This window comes from Chiloscyllium punctatum, unplaced genomic scaffold (assembly GCF_047496795.1).
Source record: "Chiloscyllium punctatum isolate Juve2018m unplaced genomic scaffold, sChiPun1.3 scaffold_168, whole genome shotgun sequence".
Classification (NCBI taxonomy): domain Eukaryota; kingdom Metazoa; phylum Chordata; class Chondrichthyes; order Orectolobiformes; family Hemiscylliidae; genus Chiloscyllium; species Chiloscyllium punctatum.
In genome coordinates, this window is record NW_027309902.1 from 556545 (window position 1) to 574449 (window position 17905).

General features: G+C 46.9%; 1 long non-coding RNA gene across 3 annotated transcripts in view; it reads right to left on the reverse strand.

Moving 5' to 3' along the window:
- LOC140471854 (uncharacterized) overlaps positions 1 to 17905 on the reverse strand; it is an 85441-nt gene that overhangs the window by 46166 nt on the left and 21370 nt on the right. For 2 of the 3 annotated variants that reach the window (XR_011957221.1, XR_011957220.1), the window contains exons 2-4: positions 7650 to 7778; positions 4311 to 4393; positions 1088 to 1174 (exon numbers count right to left, since the gene is read on the reverse strand). This is a non-coding gene — a long non-coding RNA (uncharacterized lncRNA). The remainder of the gene's footprint in view (positions 1 to 1087; positions 1175 to 4310; positions 4394 to 7649; positions 7779 to 17905) is intronic. The other variant, XR_011957223.1, reaches the window with a different exon arrangement.

Below are 17905 nucleotides of genomic sequence, written 5' to 3' on the forward strand. Positions count from 1 at the left end.
TGACTGTTCTCTTGTTCCCTGGCCTTTCCTTACCACCTTTTTAAAATAATGGCACCCATCTTCCAGCACCTCACCTGTCACAAACAATGATATAAATACCTTAGGGAGGGGCACTGCCAACACCTTCCTAGCTTTCCACAAATTTCTGGAATACACCTGATCAGGTCCCAGGGATTTATCCACCTTGCTACTGTTTAAGACATCCAGTACTTCCTCCTCTGTAACATAGACACTTTTCAAGTTATCACTACTTATTTCTCCAAACTCTCTAGAATAGAATAGCATAGTATTTCTCCCACATCCTGTTGTTCCATAAATGGCCTTGTTGATCTTTAAGGGGTCCTATTCTCTGTCTGGTTATTATTTTATGCTTAAAGTATTTGTAGAATCTCTTTGGATTCTCCTTAAACTATGTCCTGGAGATATTTCAAGTCCCCTTTTTGCTCTCCTGATTACCCTCGAGTACATTCCTGTAAAAACGTGATCCTGTACTCCCAATTCCTCCGCCTCTGCCATATCTGCTCCCAGAAGAAGAAATTCCACTCCAGGACATCCCAGAAAGGTTTCCTCTTTCAAGGACCGCATTTCCCTCCCACTTGATCAACAATGCACTCCAACGCATATCCTCCACTTCTTGTACCTCCGCCTTCCCCCCACCCCTCCAACCACAATAAGAATATAATCCCCCGGTCCTCACCTGCCACCCACTAATCTCCATTAACCTCTGCTATGTCTGCTACCTACAGTCAGACCCCACCACCAGGGATATATCTCCCTCCCCAGCCCTTTCTATCTTCTGCAGAGACCATGGGATCTTTGGTGCTGATGTGCTGCCCCACGGATACTTCAGTCACTCGCCCTACCAAATGGCCTAGTGAGATTATCATTAGATGGATAATCCAGACACCCAGGTAACGTTCTGGGGCCCAGGGTTTGGATCCCGTCACGGCAGACAGTGGAATGTGAGTTCAATAAAAATTTGGAATTAAGAATCTATTAAAGACCACGAATCCATTGTTGATTATTGCGAAAAAAAAACTCATCAGATTCGCTAATATCCTTCAGGGAAGGAATCTGCCATCCTTACCTGGTCTGGCCTACATGTGACTCCAGACCCACAGCAATGAAGTTGACTCTTTACTGCCCTTTGGGCCCAGCCAGTGACACCCTCATCCTGTGAATGAATAACAAAGAAGGTCAAGTCTTGTACACAACCATACTGTTCTTACAGATAAGTGATCTCTCAGTAAATTTGCTTCTCAACTCCCTGCTGACTATTGGGGAAGTGGGGAGGCGGTCAATAGTACCATCCCAATAAGGGGATCATCCCTTTCTTATTTCTCAGTTCTGCCTGGATGTACTCCCAGGAATACCCTCTTGAAGCCCAGCTGTAATGTTATCCCTAATCAAAAATACCTCTTCCCCTGCTCTTTTGCCCCCTTTCTATCTTTGCTATAGCATCTATACACTGGAACATTAAGCTGCTGGTCCTATCCATCATTAAGTTATGCCTCTGTAATTGCTATAATATTCCAGTGCGATGTTCAAAACCATACCCTGAGCTCCTCTGCCCCCTGCATTGAAACATATGCAGTGTAACTGCTCATTCTGTTCCTTGCCCTTGTTTGCCTTGACTGTTTGATGTCTGAACTGTACAAGCATCAGACTTAGCTCTTCGCTCACTCTCTCTCTGGGTTTACCCACATTCCTTCACTGGTTTAATGCTTCCTTAATAGCACTAGCAATTGTTCCCTTCCAGTGCCAGTACAATCCATCCTTCTGATGGAGGTCAATTCTACCCCACAAGAGATTCCAATGATCCAATAATGTGAACTCTTCAATTCCTATGTCATTGATACCAATAAACAACAGCCTCCCCTCAAAATGGTTATTCTCCCCTTTAAGAATATTCTGCTCCCTCTCTGAGACATCCTTATACAAAAATTACACATTCGAATAATAAACCTTACACTCATCTGGTCATCATAAAAGGATTACATGACACATTGAAGGTTTGGGGAGACCTTTTGAGAGAATGCGATGATTCAAAGGAGAATTTTTAAGCAGCAAATGGGATTGATCTGGAGCACAATACTCACACACACAATGCGAATATCCAGATCCTGATATACTGAGTAATTCAATCAGAGTTTAGCAGAATATTTACTGAGATTACCATCTGAATGTCCACCTGTAATATCCCGTGATACAAGTATATAAAATCTGTCACTATCAGTTCAAGTTAGAAACTCACACCATCCCCTCCTTGTGGCCCAGGATTACTGTACATATTACCCTAGAGGACATCAGCAGTCAACTCAGAGGGAAACCTGTGGGTTTCTAGGAGATTCCAACTGGAGATCTCATGTGACTGAACACAGCTGTTCTTTGACACATTGGAGAAAATGATCCAAGCGTCAGTGAGTTATGGGGAACAAGAATGACTTTCTTTTCTTTCATTCCGTGCTGCCGCTCTGCCTCATCAATAAGACACGGGTGTGAAAGGCTAATGCCTAACGATGGGCACGTTGTCTCCATCCTGACCAATGGGTAGGAAGATCCTCCCAATCACTCCAAAGCGTATCCCTAAAAAGATAGCAACTCTGTCTGCTTCCCACTGCCCAGTGCTCCCAGTAAATGCTTGGAAGAATGGGAAGGGGGGGGGGGGGGTGATATCTCCTAGAAGAGGCATAACTGTAAATGTCTAAGAGGATTATGAAAAGAGAGAGATGCACAGGAGAAGGAGGCAACAAGTTGCCAGATGGGGTGTAACTTGGGAAAAATGGGAAGTTGCTCATTTTGGAGGAGATAATAAAAGAGCAAAGTACTATTTAAATGGTGGAAACTGTAGAAAGCTGCACCACAAAGGGACCTGGGGTAATTGTTCAGTAAACACAGAAAGCTACCACACAGTTACACCAGGGAATCAGGAAGGGGAATCGAATGTTTGTTTCAAAAGTTTTCAGTATTAGAGTTTGGAGTATATACCTGAGAGTAACGTGTGGAAGTGCTGGTGAGACCACCATATCTGCAGTAATGAGAGCAGTTTTGGTCCCTTTAGAGAAGGAAATGTGTCACTTTATTGGAGGCATTTCAGGGAAGATTCAATGAGATGATCCCTGGTTTGGAGGGATTATCTTTTAAATAAAGGCTGAAAAGTTTGGAACTCTACTCACTGAATTTTGGAGAAAGAGAGGTGATCTCATTGAGACAGATGGGATTCTTTAGAGGTTTGACAGGATAAATACTGAGAGGATGTGTCTGAGGGTAAATACTGAGAGGGGAGTCTGAAACCAGATTATGAGTCACGGAATCAAGGGTTCTGTTTTGGATTCAAGTTTAAGGTGACACAGATGCGGGTAAGGGGTTTCAGTAGCAATGGAGCTGGGGTGAGGTGGAGAAAAGCAACGTTTAAGAGATTGGAATTCCTGGTGTTGTGATTGTGTGGATGTCTGATCAGAAGGTCACCTTGGGGTCAGATAGAACAGCAATATTGTGAAGAGTGTTGTTCTGCCTCAGAGAGTTCCCAGTGGGAGGAAGGGGCTCAGCAGAAAGGTAAAGGTAAGGCAATGGGTTTAACCATGACAATGTTTCATTGGCTGAAATTGCAGCTAATCGAGTAGTGGGAATGTGATAAGCAGTTTGATAACTGAGTAACAGTGGAGTAATGGAGAGGGATGATGGGGAGGGAGAGCTGGGCATCGTCAGTATACATGTCAAACCTAACACAGTGTTTTTGGATGATATCACTTCCTGGCACTATTTACGTGAGATACAGGAGAGACCAAGGATAGATCGTTGAGGGACAGCAAATGCAAGGAATTCAGAAAGGAAAGGGAGAGTGGAGATGGAGCAGGATTTTCCAACAACCGTGAGGTCAAATATTAGTTTTTCACAGAATGGGAGAGAAGGACATAACCAGAAAAAGACCAACAGACAGAACAAGGAACAATATCTCTGAATTGGCGAGGGGGAGTGATGAGGCGGCAGCAGAGGAAAGAGAGTTGGAAAGTGAGTTTAGCGAGATTAGGGTAAAGGGTCAAGGTGAGCTCTGATAAGGTTTGACAAGACACTGGAGAAAGATGTAGGTTCAGGACAAAAACCAGGAACACCACGTGAGGCAGTTTGACTCAGTGGGCTAGTGGGAGGGAGAGAAACAGCAGATCGGATTATCTCAGTCTTAGTGACAGGGAAACCCCATGTGCTCCTCACTCGTTGTTGGAGGGGAGGATGGAGGAGACAGGACGATGGACAGTGTTTTACAAAGAAACAAAACCAGGGTTAGTGATATTTAAAATGAGTGAACAAACCTGATGTATTTAGCTTTTATCCAGAATATTAAAACAAACGGCTGAAGTCCTGGTTCGAATCCCATCTTGGCAGATGGTGGAATCTGAATTCAAGAAAATAAATAACGTATTAGGAATCTGAACTCCATGAAACCATTGTCAATGGCGAAAAAATTCCTGCCAACCTGATAGCGGCCCAGCCAGCTACTCACTGTACTAATCACTGCAAAGTCTCAACACAGGAATGAAAGTGGATGGACCAGTTGGCAACTAACACGGTACCAGAAATTACAACCACAGAATCAGCCCTCTCGATGGTGCAACGTCCTCCTCACTAACATATGGTTTTTGGTGCCAAAACGTGGAGAGCTGTCTCACAGACTAGTCAAGAAACAGCCTGACATAGTCATACTCACGGAATCATCCCTTACAAAGATAACCAAACACCACCATCACCATCCCTAGATATCGAGAGTGTGGTGCTGGAAAAGCACAACAGGTCAGGCAGCATCCGAGGAGCAGGAGAATCGATGTTTCAAGCCTAAGCCCTTCATCAGCCTGACCTGCTGTGCTTTTCCAGCACCACACTCTCGACTCTGATCTCCAGCATCTGCAGTCTTCACTTTCTCCTGAAATCTCTGATACGTCCTGTCCCACCGGCAGGACAGACCAGGCAGAGGTGGTGGCACAGTGGTGTACAGACAGGGAGGATTTGTCCTGGGAGTACACAGCATTGGCTCCGGAGACCAGTAGGTTTCATGGCTCCTGCTGATTACCACATACCATCCTCCCTTGGCTGATGGATCAGTTCTCCTTCATGTTGAACAACATTTGGAGGAAGCACTGAGGCAATAAAATGATGTCAAATGTACTCTGGGTACAGGATTTCAATGTCCATGATCGAGACTTGCTCTGCAACAGAATTACTGACTGAGCTGGTCAGGTCCTAAAGGGTATAGCTGCTCAACTGAGTCTGCAGCGGGTGGTGAGGGAACCAACAAGAGGGAAAAACATACTTGATCTCATTGTTATGAATTGACCAGCTGCAGATACATCTGGCCATGACAGTATCGGTAAGAGCGACCATCACACATTCCTTTTGGAGACACAAGTCTTGCCTTAAAGTTGAGAAAAACCTTCATTGTGTTGAGTGACACTATCACCGTTCTAATTAGGACAGACTTTGAAGAGATGCAGGATCTCAAACTGGGTATCTCTGAGGCACTGTGGGACATCAACAGCAGCAGAACTGTACTCCAGCACAATCTGTAAAGCTAAGTGATCCTACGTCCAGTGGAACAGATCGGAGCTCTGCAGTTCTGCCACACCCAGTTGTGAACGGTGATGGATAATTAAACAACTCACTGGAGGAAGCATCACAGATATCCCCACCCTTACTGATGGAGGGGTCTCACACACCCATTCACCAGATAAGATGACAGCATTTGCAGCAATCTTCAGCCAGAAGTGTAAAGTGGGATGATCCATCTTAGCCTTCTCCAGTGGTTTCTAACATCACAGATGTGAGTTTTAAGCCAATTCAATTCAGTTTGAATAACATCAAGAAATGGTTAAATAGTGCAAAGGCTACAGGCCCTGCCAATATTCTGGCAATAATACTGATGGTTTGTACTCCAGAACTTGCCACCCACCAAGCCAAGTACCACTCCAGCACTGGCATTGACCAACAATGTGGAACATTGCCCAGGGATGTTCAACACAAAAACACAGGGCAACCCAACTCAGGCAATTTCCCTCTATCGGTCCACACTCGATCAGCAGTAAAGTGATGGAAGATGTCATCAACAGGGCTACCAAGCAGCAGCTGCTCAGCAACAGCCAGCTGAGTGACACTCATTTTAGGCTCTACCAGGACCACTCAGCTCCCGATTGTGTTACCGCCCTGATTCACAATCTGGCTACCAGCTGAATCCCAGAGGCGAGGTGAGGGTGACAGCCCAGTCCCACTCCAAGATCACTAATTCTAGCTGATTCCACCCTTGTCTCAGCTCATATACTGAAACTCTCATCCGTTGTGTGTTATCTCCAGACTTCATTTTCCAAACACACTCAGGGCCAGCTTCCCATATTCAACCTCCCTGTAATCTCAAGAAAGTCTAAATCACTGCTTGTTGATTCATCAAAAGGCTCCTAATTAGAATCAACAGCGTACAGCCATAGAGATGTACAGCATGGAAACAGACCCTTCGGTCCAACCCGTCCATGCCGACCAGATACCCCAACCCAATCTAGTCTCACCTGCCAGCACCTGGCCAATATCCCTCAATTTAAAATTCTCACACTTGATTTAATTCCTGGCTGTCATAGTCCCTAACTCCCTGCACCACACACACTTTGAGACCTGGACAACCCATTTTCTTCGAGACTCCCAACCATTTGTTAATTCATTAGTTCACCTGTGTGGCTGTTTCTACACTTGCTGAAGCAGCATGGTCTGAAATTTGCAGCCAAAACCTCACAGGTCTGCTTTCCACCTTTAAGACATCCCTCAAAACCTGCTTTTTGGCAATGCTTTGGCAATGACCTAATATCTCCATCTCTGGCCTGAGGTCTAAAGTTCTCAATAGTATTTTTGTGAAATTATAAGCATGATAATAGAAATACAAAATGTTGAGAGGGGGAATGAGAGCAAGGGGGTGAGAAAAGGGGAGAGAGGGGTGAGTGAGAGAGGGGGAAGAGAGCATAAGAGGGGAAGGGAGAGAGAGGGTGAGAGAGAGATGGGTTGAGAGTGAGGAGGGGTGAGAGAGAGGGGCGAGGGGGTGAGAGAGAGGGGCGAGTGAGTGAGAGAGGGGCGTGCGAGAGCGCGAGACCGAGGGGGGCAAGAGGGGGGGCAAGAGAGAGAGAGAGGTGCAAATGAGTGGGAGGGAGGGGAAGGAAATGAGACAGAGAGTCTGAGAGCAAGAGAGCGCACGAGAAGGGGACGAGAGAGAGAGCGCGAGCGAGAGAGAGAGAGAGAAAGATAGATATCGAGGAGGCAAAGCTGATAGGGAGAGATAGAGGGCAATCCAGTGATAGAGGGATGAGAGAGAGAGGGATGCGAGGGAGAGAGAAGTCGGGTGAGAGAGAGAGTTTGGGTGGAGAGTGAGTGAGGGGGTGAGAGAGAAAGAGAGGGTGAGAAAGAAAGAATGAGAGTGAGGGGGTGAGAGAGAGAGTCAGAGAGAGAAGTCTCAGTGAGGACCAGTACAGCAGAGGTGAAAGCAGGTCCCTCACAAGATGATGTGAATGAAGCCTAGAATGTTGCTTTACCTTGCCCAGTTCGGTGTCTATGTCCTGTCTTCCAGGTCTGAATACAGAAGGTCACTAACCCCTCCCTGTGCTGTTCACTGTGAGTGATCTTACCGACTGCAGGATTTACTGAAGGCTCCAGACCTCCCTCTTCATGTCTCTCTGACTGACCAACCGTCTTTGATGTGGTTATGGATGAGACAAGAGTTAGGAATTCGGCTGAGACAGGAACATCCAGATGACCTACAGGAGACAGAGAAACAGACAGAATGGGAAATTAGACTGATGCAGTGAGGGTTACACATGGAGAATGGCACTGAGTCCCACAGAAATCTGGAAAATCCCTGTCTCCATCCCTGGCCTGTGCTGCTGTGTCCCTCTGGAATGGAGAATGCTGTTGGGTCAGGATCTGGAGTAGCTGCAAGAGTGAGAGACACTGACAGAGGCAGCAATTAGACCCACACAGTGAGGGATACCACATGGAGAGAGACTGAGTGATATCACCAGAGTGCAGGAAGGTATCAGGATCACACAATGGTCATGATGAAAGGGTTGTGATTCATGGTGCACGGGGATCAGTACTCAGTGACAGGTGAGCTACGAGTGGGACAGGTGATGGCCTCGTGCTATTCTCACCTGACTGTTCATCCAGATGTTAATGCTGGTGTCCAGTATAACCCATCTAACTGCCTAATATTCTTTCCGAATGGAAATCTGTGAAAGGCAGCGGGTCTGGCCTACATATGATCCAGACCCAGAGCGATGGGGTTGACTCTAAACTGCTCTCTGTAATGATCCAGCAAGGCACTCAGCTCAAGGGCAGCTCAGGGTGGGCATGCGATGCTGGCCTGCCAGAGACAGCAACATCCCATGAGTGAATTAAACATAACACTGCTGGGAGCAGTGTCCTGGTCAACCATGTCGGTAAGCTTATGGACAGGGCTTTAAACTGACAGAGAGGATGCAGGGACAGGGTTCAGGTGAAAGGAGCTTTCCAAATCCAAACAGAAATGGCAATGTAGCTGAAGACAAGCAGAAAGGAACAGGAAGAGACAGAGTTTAGCTGAAACTGGACATCAGTGAATTGGACTGTGACAAGAAATTGTGGAAAGAGCCAGTCGTAATGTTCTTTTTTGGAATGGACAAAGTCTCTGCAATAAGGTGGATGGACTGGGGCACAGAGATAAATGAGATTTAGTGGTGACAGGGTGAACAAAAGGTGGAACATGAATATTCTATTGTACACCTCCTTTAGGGGTATCAGGGAGTGCAGGATGGGTAACCCTGACAGTAATGGGTAACAAAGGCATTACAGAGAAAGCATTTGGCCTCAGATGATGAAGCTGAATCAGTCTGAATGCAGATTCTGGGTAACACGTGTCAACAACACAAGCAGGTGAACAGTTTAGAGGCTGCCTAACAGCATTTCATTGCTCAACCCTGTTCCACATTCCAATGTATTCCTGTGTAATACAAAGGCACTGTGATAATTCTGGGAGACTTCAGTCTTTGTATAATCTGGGGCAGTCACATCGGCAAAAGGGATGTTCTCCGAACTCCTCTTTGAATGTTTGTGTCAGTGTTTCTTTGAATAAGACATTGTGGAAACGGCCAGGGAGGTGACTATCTCAGATCGACCGTTGGGTGATGATGCTGTGGGAAGGAGTAATGTCCCACTGAGATATCCTCTGGGAAATTGTAGTGTAGTAGAATTCAGTGAGATGATGGATTTTTAAAGTGACCATAAAGCACACCCAACAATCACAACCAAAGCCATTGACATGTGTTTGAGAGGAGAACTGACCAAGGTAAACAGGGGAAACCGTGAAGTGTATGGCTGGAAATGGACAGTACAAAACATTTACAGTCAGAGAGATGGACAGCACAGAAACAAGGCCTTCGGTGTCCAACTCATCCACACCACCCACATATCCGAACATAATCTCATCACATTTGCCAGCACTTGGCCCAAATCCCTCTCAACCCTTCCTGTTCGTATACCCATCCAGATGCCTTTTAAATGCAGTAATTGTATCAGTCTCCACCACTTCATCTGGCAGGTCATTCCATACACGCAACACCCTCCACATCAAAACGTTGTCCCTTACGTTCCTTTTATATCTTTCCCCTCTCATCCTGAACCTAGGCCCTCCAGTTCTGGACTCCCCCACCCCAGGGAAAAGACCTTGTCTGTTAAACCTAACCATGCCTCTCATAGCTTTAGAAACCTCCATATGGGTTATCCCTCGGCCTCAGACATTCTCGGGAAAACATCCCCAGCCCATTTAACCTCTCTCTTTAGCTCAAATCCTCCAATCCTGTCAGCGTTTGTGCAAATCTTTTCTGAACCATTTCAATTTACACAACATCATTCCGATAGGGAGGAGACTAGAATTGCACGCAATATTCCAAAACTGGCTTATCCAATGTCCTGTATAGCTACAACATGACCTCCTAACTCCTCTACTCAATGCACTGATCAGTAAACGCAACCATACCAAACACCTTCTTCACTATCCTATCGACCCACAATTCTCCTTTCAAGGAACAATGAACCTGCACTCCAAGGTCTCTTTGTTCAGAAACACTCCCTGGGACATTAACATTAAGTGGATCAGTCCTGCGAAGAGTTGCTTTCCCAAAATGCAGCCCCTCCCATTTATGTAAATGAAGCTCCATCTCCCACCCCTCAGCCCATTGGCCCATCAGTTCACCATCCCGTTGTAATGTGAAGTAACATTCTTCACTGTCCACTACCCCTCCAATTTTGGTGTCATCTGCAAACTTACTAACTATACCTGCTGTGTTCACATTCAAATCATTTATATAATTAATGGAAAGTAGTGGGCACAGCACCGATCCTTGTGGCACTCCACTGGTCACAGGTCTCCAGTCTGAAAAAAAATACCCCCCACACCACCCTCTGTCTTCTACCTTCGTGCCAGTTCTGTATCCAAATGGCTGGTTTTCCCTGTATTCGGTGAGATCTATCCTTGCTCTCCAATCTCCCATGTGGAAACATTTCGAACACCTTACTGAAGTCTATATCACTCATCCACCGCGCTGCCCTCATCAATCCTTTTGTTACTTCTTCAAAAAACTCAATATCTTGAGCCATGATTTCCCACGTACAAAGCAATGCTGACTATCCCCAATTAGACATTGCCTCTGTAAACACATGTAATTCCTGTCCCTCATGTATCCGTCGCTCAACGTGCCCACGACTGATGACAGGCGAACCAGTCTGTAGTTCCCTGGCTTGTCCATACCAGCCTTCCTAAACAGTGGCACCATGTTAGCCCAACCTCCAGTCTTCTGGCATCTCACCTGTGAATATCGATGATACAAATATCTCAGTAAGAGGCCCAGCAATCACTTCTCTAGCTTCCCACAGAGATCGAGATTACACCTGATAAGGTCCTGGGGATTTATCCACCTTTAACCATTTCAAGACATCCAGCACCTCCTCCTCTGTAATGTGGACATTTTGCAAGATGACATCATCTATTTCCCAATGCTACTTCTCAAACCATCATTCTATTCGATATCTTCCATGTCCTTCTCGACAGGAAATACTTGTTCAGTTTCTCCCCCATCTCCTGCAGCTCCACGTGCAGACTGTCTTGATCATTGAGGGGCCCTATTCTCTCCCCAGGGACCCTTTTGTCCTTTATGGATTTATAAAAACATTTTGGATTCTCCTTAAATCTATTTGCCAAAGCAATCTCATGTCCCCTTTTTGCCCTCCTGATTTCCCTCTATCCCTACACAACACTGCACTCACCCCCTCCCTGACTGATCCCTACCCAACACTGCAATCACCCCCTCCCTGACCGATCCCTACCCAACACTGCACTCACCCCCTCCCTGACTGATCCCTACCCAACACTGTAATCTCCCCCTCCCTGACTGATCCCTACCCAACACTGCAATCTCCCCCTCCCTGACTGATCCTTACCCAACACTGTAATCACCCCCTCCCTGACTGATCCCTACCCAACACTGCACTCACCCCCTCCCTGACTGATCCCTACCCAACACTGTAATCACCCCCTCCCTGACTGATCCCTACCCAACACTGTAATCACCCCCTCCCTGACTGATCCCTACCCAACACTGTAATCTCCCCCTCCCTGACTGATCCTTACCCAACACTGTAATCTCCCCCTCCCTGACTGATCCCTACCCAACACTACAATCTCCACCTCCCTGACTGATCCCTACCCAACACTACAATCTCCCCCTCCCTGACTGATCCCTGCCCAACACTGTAATCACCCCCTCCCTGACTGATCCCTACCCAACACTGCAATCTCCCCCTCCCTGACTGATCCCTACCCAACACTACAATCTCCCCCTCCCAAGGAAAAAAAAAAATAACTCGAGAGAAAAATAGGACACTTCAAGGACGAAAGTGGACGTGTGTGCAGAAATGCAGGAGTTATTTCCCCTCTGTGTTGACCTTGGAGAAGGACATGAAGGCCTGGGAACTTGGGAAAGTTAGTGATGATCTCTTGGTGTCAGTCCATATCACAGGAGAGGATGTGTTGAATGCATTAGAATGTATGAAGGTGTATAAATCTCCTGGACCTGACCAAACATATCCAACAGCACCTCAAGAGGTGAGGGAAGTTCTTGTGGAGTCCCTGCTGATCTTTTTGCCTCACCTTTAGCCACGGGTGAGGTCCTGGAAGACTGGAGGACAGCATATGCTGCACCCTTATTCAAGAATGGCTGCAAAGATAAACCTGGGAACTATAGATCAGTAAACCTAACATCCGTGGTAAGTAAGTTACTTGAGAAGATGCTGAGAGATTAGATAGACATGCATTTGGAAATACAACATTTGATTGGGAGGAGTCAGCAAAGCCTTGTGCATGGGAGACCATGCCTCACAAATTAGTCAGTGTTCTTTATTGAAGTGATCAGGAAGTTTGACGAGGGCAGGCCAGTACATCTAGACTCTACAGATTTCAGGAAGGCCTTTGATAAGGTTCCACATGGTACCTTGCTCTGGAAGATTAGATCGCATGGAATCCAGGGGGCGTTGGCAAGCTGGGTACACAATTGGCTTGATGGTAGGAAGCAGAGTGTAACAGTCAGACTGGAGGCCTGTGACTCATGGTGTGCCTCAGCGGTCATAGAATCATAGAATCCTTCCTCTGTGGAAACAGGCCCTTCGGCCCAACAAGTCCACTGGCCCTCTGAAGATTATTCCACCCAAGCCCATTCCCCTACTTTATTACTCTACATTTACCCCTGAGTAACGCAACTTACACATCCATGAACATTCTCGGCAATTGAGCATTGCCAATTTACTTGACCTGCAGATCTTTGGATTGTGGGAGGAAACCGGTGCACCCAGAGGAAACCCACGCAGACATGGGGAGAATGTACAAACTCAGTTGGTGTGGCATGGTGGCTCAGCGGTTGGCACTGCTGCCTCACAGCGCCAGGTACCCAGGTTCGACCCCAGCCTCGGGTGACTGTGTGGAGTTTGCACATTCTCCCTGTGTCTGTGTGGGTTTCCTTTGGGTGCTCCGGTTTTCTCCCCATTCCAAAGATGCGAAGGTCAGATGAATTGGCCAGGCTAAATTGCCCATATTGCTAGGTACATTCGTTAAGGGTAAATGTTGGGTAGGGAGAATGGCTCTGGGTGGGTTACTCTTCAGCAGGTCGGTGTGGTTTGTTGGGCCAAATGGCCTGTTTCCATACTGTAGGAAATCTAACCCTAACAGGATCTAACCCCCACAGAGCATCCTGTGAGGTTGGAATTGAACCCAGATCCGTGGTGCTGTGAGGCAGCAGTGCTAACCACTGAGCCATTGTGCCACGCAGCTGGTCAGTGCTAGGCCCATTGCTGTTTGTCATCTATATCAATGATTTGGATGAGGATATTTAAGGCATGATTAGAAAGTTTTCAGATTACACTAAAATAAGTGAGGAAGGTTCTCAGCAATTGCAACATGGCCTTCATCAGCTGGGGAACTGGGCTGAGAAATGGCAAATGGAGTTTAATACAGACAAGAGCGAGATCTTACATTTTGGAAAGTCACATCAAGACTGGGGTTTCATGGTGAATGGTAGGGCCTGAAGGAGTGTCGTGGAACAGAGGGACCTTGGATTCCAGGAGCACGGCTCTCTGAACTCAGGGAGACAGGGCAGTGAAGAAGGCTTTTGGTACACTGGGCCCTTCACCAGTCAGGGCATGGAATATCGAAGTTGGGAAGGTCTGTTGTAGTTGTGCAGGATGTTGGTGAGGCCGCACTTGGAATATTGTGTTCAGTTTTACCCACCTTGCTATCGGAAGGATGTTATTGTACTAGAAAGAGGACAGAAGAAATTTACAAAGATGTTGCCAGAACTCAACTGGACAGATAAAGAGAGAGGTTGGACAAGCAAGGACATTTTCTTTCATGTGTAGGACACTGAGGGGGGTGTCCTTATAGAGGTGTATAAGATCATGGGAGGCATGGATAGGATGAATGCACTCAGTCTTTATCCAAGTGTTGGGGAATCAAGGATGAAAGGGCATCAGTTTAAGGTGAAAGGGGAAGATTAAAAGGGAACCTGAGGGACAATGCTTTTACCCAGAGGGTGGTACACATACGGAATGAACTACCAGTGCAAGTGGTCGAGGAGGATACATTTAAGAACATTTAAAATGCACTTGGACAAATACATGGAGAGGAACGTATTGGAATGATATGGGTCAAGTGCAGGGAAACGGGGTTAGTGTGGATGGACCAGTTTGGGCCAAAGAGCCTGTCTCCATGCTGTAGAACTCTATGAACATACCTAAGTGTCCCATAATACAGAAGCGACCAAAGCAATAGGAACACAAGCCGGTACAAATGTGTAACAGTCCTGCAGAATTTCACAGGAAGCCAGCCTGGCCGTGCAGTGAAGGGTTCCTGGTACAGGAGCTGTGGTGAGATGCCCACAGAGAACCGGGGAAGGAAGCTGGAAAGCTCACTCCACTGCCGATAGCCTGGAGGACCCCCGGCTGGGATAAGGCAGCTGGGATCCAGTCACCCCAGGGAAACCTACAGGCTGTGACAGAGCTATGTCCCCGACACAATGAGCAGGACAGAACAGGGCAGGAAAATCTCACCCACATGGGACTACTCCAGTTCCAATTGGGAAGAGTCCAATCCAGTGAAAGGAGGGTCTCTGGGGATGGGTAGGCAGCCTCAGGTTACATTGACAATCTGGAAGGACAGTGTATGAGCTCCAAGCAGCTGCATGGATCCTGTACACCTGCAACACGGAACAACACACATCAGGCCCTAGGAGGAGGTGCCAGGAGCAAATACAATCCCTAGGGAACTGGGAACTCTCCCAGAATGGGATAATGTGTGCCTTTGTGGTTCTACCTCCCCAGGGAGATACTGACAGGCTCCACACTGACACATCCACACCCGCTCACAGATGGGGACTCCCACTGCCTGTCTCCCAGGTAACTGCACCTTTTGCCCCCCGCGCTGACTCACAGCCGAACTCAGATTCCATGAATCCTGTGGTTCCCCAGGGTAAAGCAGATTATGGTCTCACTCCATACACAACAGCCATTCCAGGCACCCAGCTGGTGGGCAGCACCAAAAAGGTCACTCTGTTTGATCCTGTCTCAAACCCAGATACATTTTTGTATGAGATAGACCGACAGTCTGTCAAACACGGACTGGATGCTGACAAACAAACTAAATTAATCACCATGTGACTTTGTCCACCAGGCCATTCAGCCCTCGCTGAGGGACAACAGTGAGGGAGGGACATCCATGATGAAATGAAGGCAGCGGTCCTTAATGCTCGAGAAAAGTCCCATCCCGGGTTAGTGACAAACAGCGTAAATATTTGTTCCAGGAGAACACCCACACGAACATGTCTCACTGTCAGTTACAGCAGCTCACCAAGGGCTGGGTTAATGACAGCTGTAAGGACACTTTCGGTGGGGCACTGGGCCTGGTATGAGGAATTCCAATTATCCCAAGTGACAATGTTAGGATGGGGATCTTTGAAGTCGAAAGTATCGGAATTACATTTAAAAAGGTACTTGGATGGGTTATCATGATTCCCTCCCACATGCTGTGGAGATAGAGGGGACATTGACAGGGACCACACTTACGTAAATAGAGAATAGACAATAGACAATAGACAATAGATGCAGGAGTAGGCCATTCAGCCCTTCGAGCCTGCACCGCCATTCAATATGATCATGGCTGATCATTCCTAATCAGTATCCTGTTCCAGCCTTATCTCCATAACCCTTGACTCCACTATCTTTAAGAGCTCTATCCAATTCTTTCTTAAATGAATCCAGAGACTGGGCCTCCACTGCCCTCTGAGGCAGAGCATTCCACACAGCCACCACTCTCTGGGTGAAGTAGTTTCTCCTCATCTCTGTCCTAAATGGTCTACCCCGTATTTTTAAGTTGTGTCCTCTGGTTCGGCACTCCCCTATCAGCGGAAATATGTTTCCTCCTGCCAGAGTGTCCAATCCTTTCATAATCCTATACGTTTCAATCAGATCCCCTCTCAGTCTTCTAAACTCAAGGGTATACAAGCCCAGTCGCTTCAGTCTTTCCGTGTAAGGCAATCCTGCCATTCCAGGAATTGACCTCGTGAACCCACGCTGCACTCCCTCAATAGCCAGAATGTCTTTCCTCAAATTTGGAGACGAGAACTGTACACAGTACTCCAGGTGTGGTCTCACCAGGGCCCTGTACAGCTGCAGAAGCACCTCTTTGCTTCTATACTCAATCCCTCTTGTTATGAAGGTCAGCATGCTATTAGCCTTCTTCACGACCTGCTGTACCTGCATGCTTGCCTTCATTGACTGGTGGACAAGAACACCCAGATCTCTCTGAACAGCCCCTTTACCTAATTTGATACCATTGAGGTAGTAATCTGCCTTCCTGTTCTTGCCACCAAAGTGGATAACCAGACATTTATCCACATTAAACTGCATCTGCCATGCATCTGCCCACTCATCTAACTTGTCCAGGTCACCCTGTAATCTCCTAACATCCTCATCACATTTCACCCTACCACCCAGCTTTGTATCATCAGCAAATTTGCTAATGTTATTGCTGATACCATCTTCTATATCATTTACATATATTGTAAAAAGCTGCGGTCCCAGCACGGATCCCTGCGGTACCCCACTGGTCACTGCCTGCCATTCCGAAATGGAGCCGTTAATCACTACCCTTTGTTTCCTATTAGCCAACCAATTCTCTATCCAATCTAGTACTTTGCCCCAATACCGTGCGCCCTAATTTTACTCACTAACCTCTTGTGTGGAGGAACAGGCCAGACCATGGCATTCCCATCGCCTGTCATTAACGAATTCGGCTCCTCTCACATCAAGCTGTGGTCCTAACCACACTCACCTTGATATATCTCGGGATCCCGGTGGTTAGGATTGCAGGCTGTAACAGATGGGTACGATCATGGTGAATAATGCCTGGACACACCCCCAGGGACTGGAAGGTAGATGGAACTCCCCGGGTGATCACCTTAGTTTCATTCATTTGCAGTGTTTGAGTGTTCCTGGCTGGGCCCAGTATTGATTGCCTGTCCGTAGCTGCTCGGGAGCTGGTTTTGGTCGTGAGCTGCCTCCTTGAACTGTTGCAGGTGGTGGACTCACAATGTCCTTCGGGAAGGAATTCCTGGAGTTTGAGCCAGCAGGTCTCATTCACTCGCATTTATTCTGCTCACCGGATGTAGGCTATGCATCACAATTCTGTATGGATTCTCAGAACGGAATATGTTTTGTCAAAACAGTTAGGAGGACCACAGTCACTCAGTGGTTAGCACTGTTACCGCACAGCGCCAGAGACCTGGGTTTGATTCCACTCCTGAGCGACTGTCTGTGTGGAGTTTGTACATTCTCCCGACATCTGTATGGGTTTTCTCCCACTGTTCAATGGTGGGCATTTTTGACAGATTGCCCGTAGTGCCGAGGGATATTCAGGTTAGCTGGAATAGCCATGGGAAATGTAGGGTTTCAGAGATATCATCAGGGGATAGATCTGAGTTGGATTCTCTTCAGAGGGTCATTGTGCACTCGATGGGCTGAAGGGCCTGTTTCTGCTCTGTAGGGATTCTATGATATCACTTATCAGCCATATGACAATCAGTTTGACCAATGTACAAAATGGCTTTCGCTCAAACAGCAGGCTACTCTGACAACAAACATAACCAGCTTTTAAAATTAGGTTTGTAATTTACTGTATAAGCTTCTTTCTATTCAAAATATTGGGTGGGGGAGGGGGAATGGGTGAAATTTTGCGGTCTTCTTGTTAAAACACAGATAGACAGCTAAGAGATGCTGGGTATATTTGACAAGTTATACTCCCAAATCACAA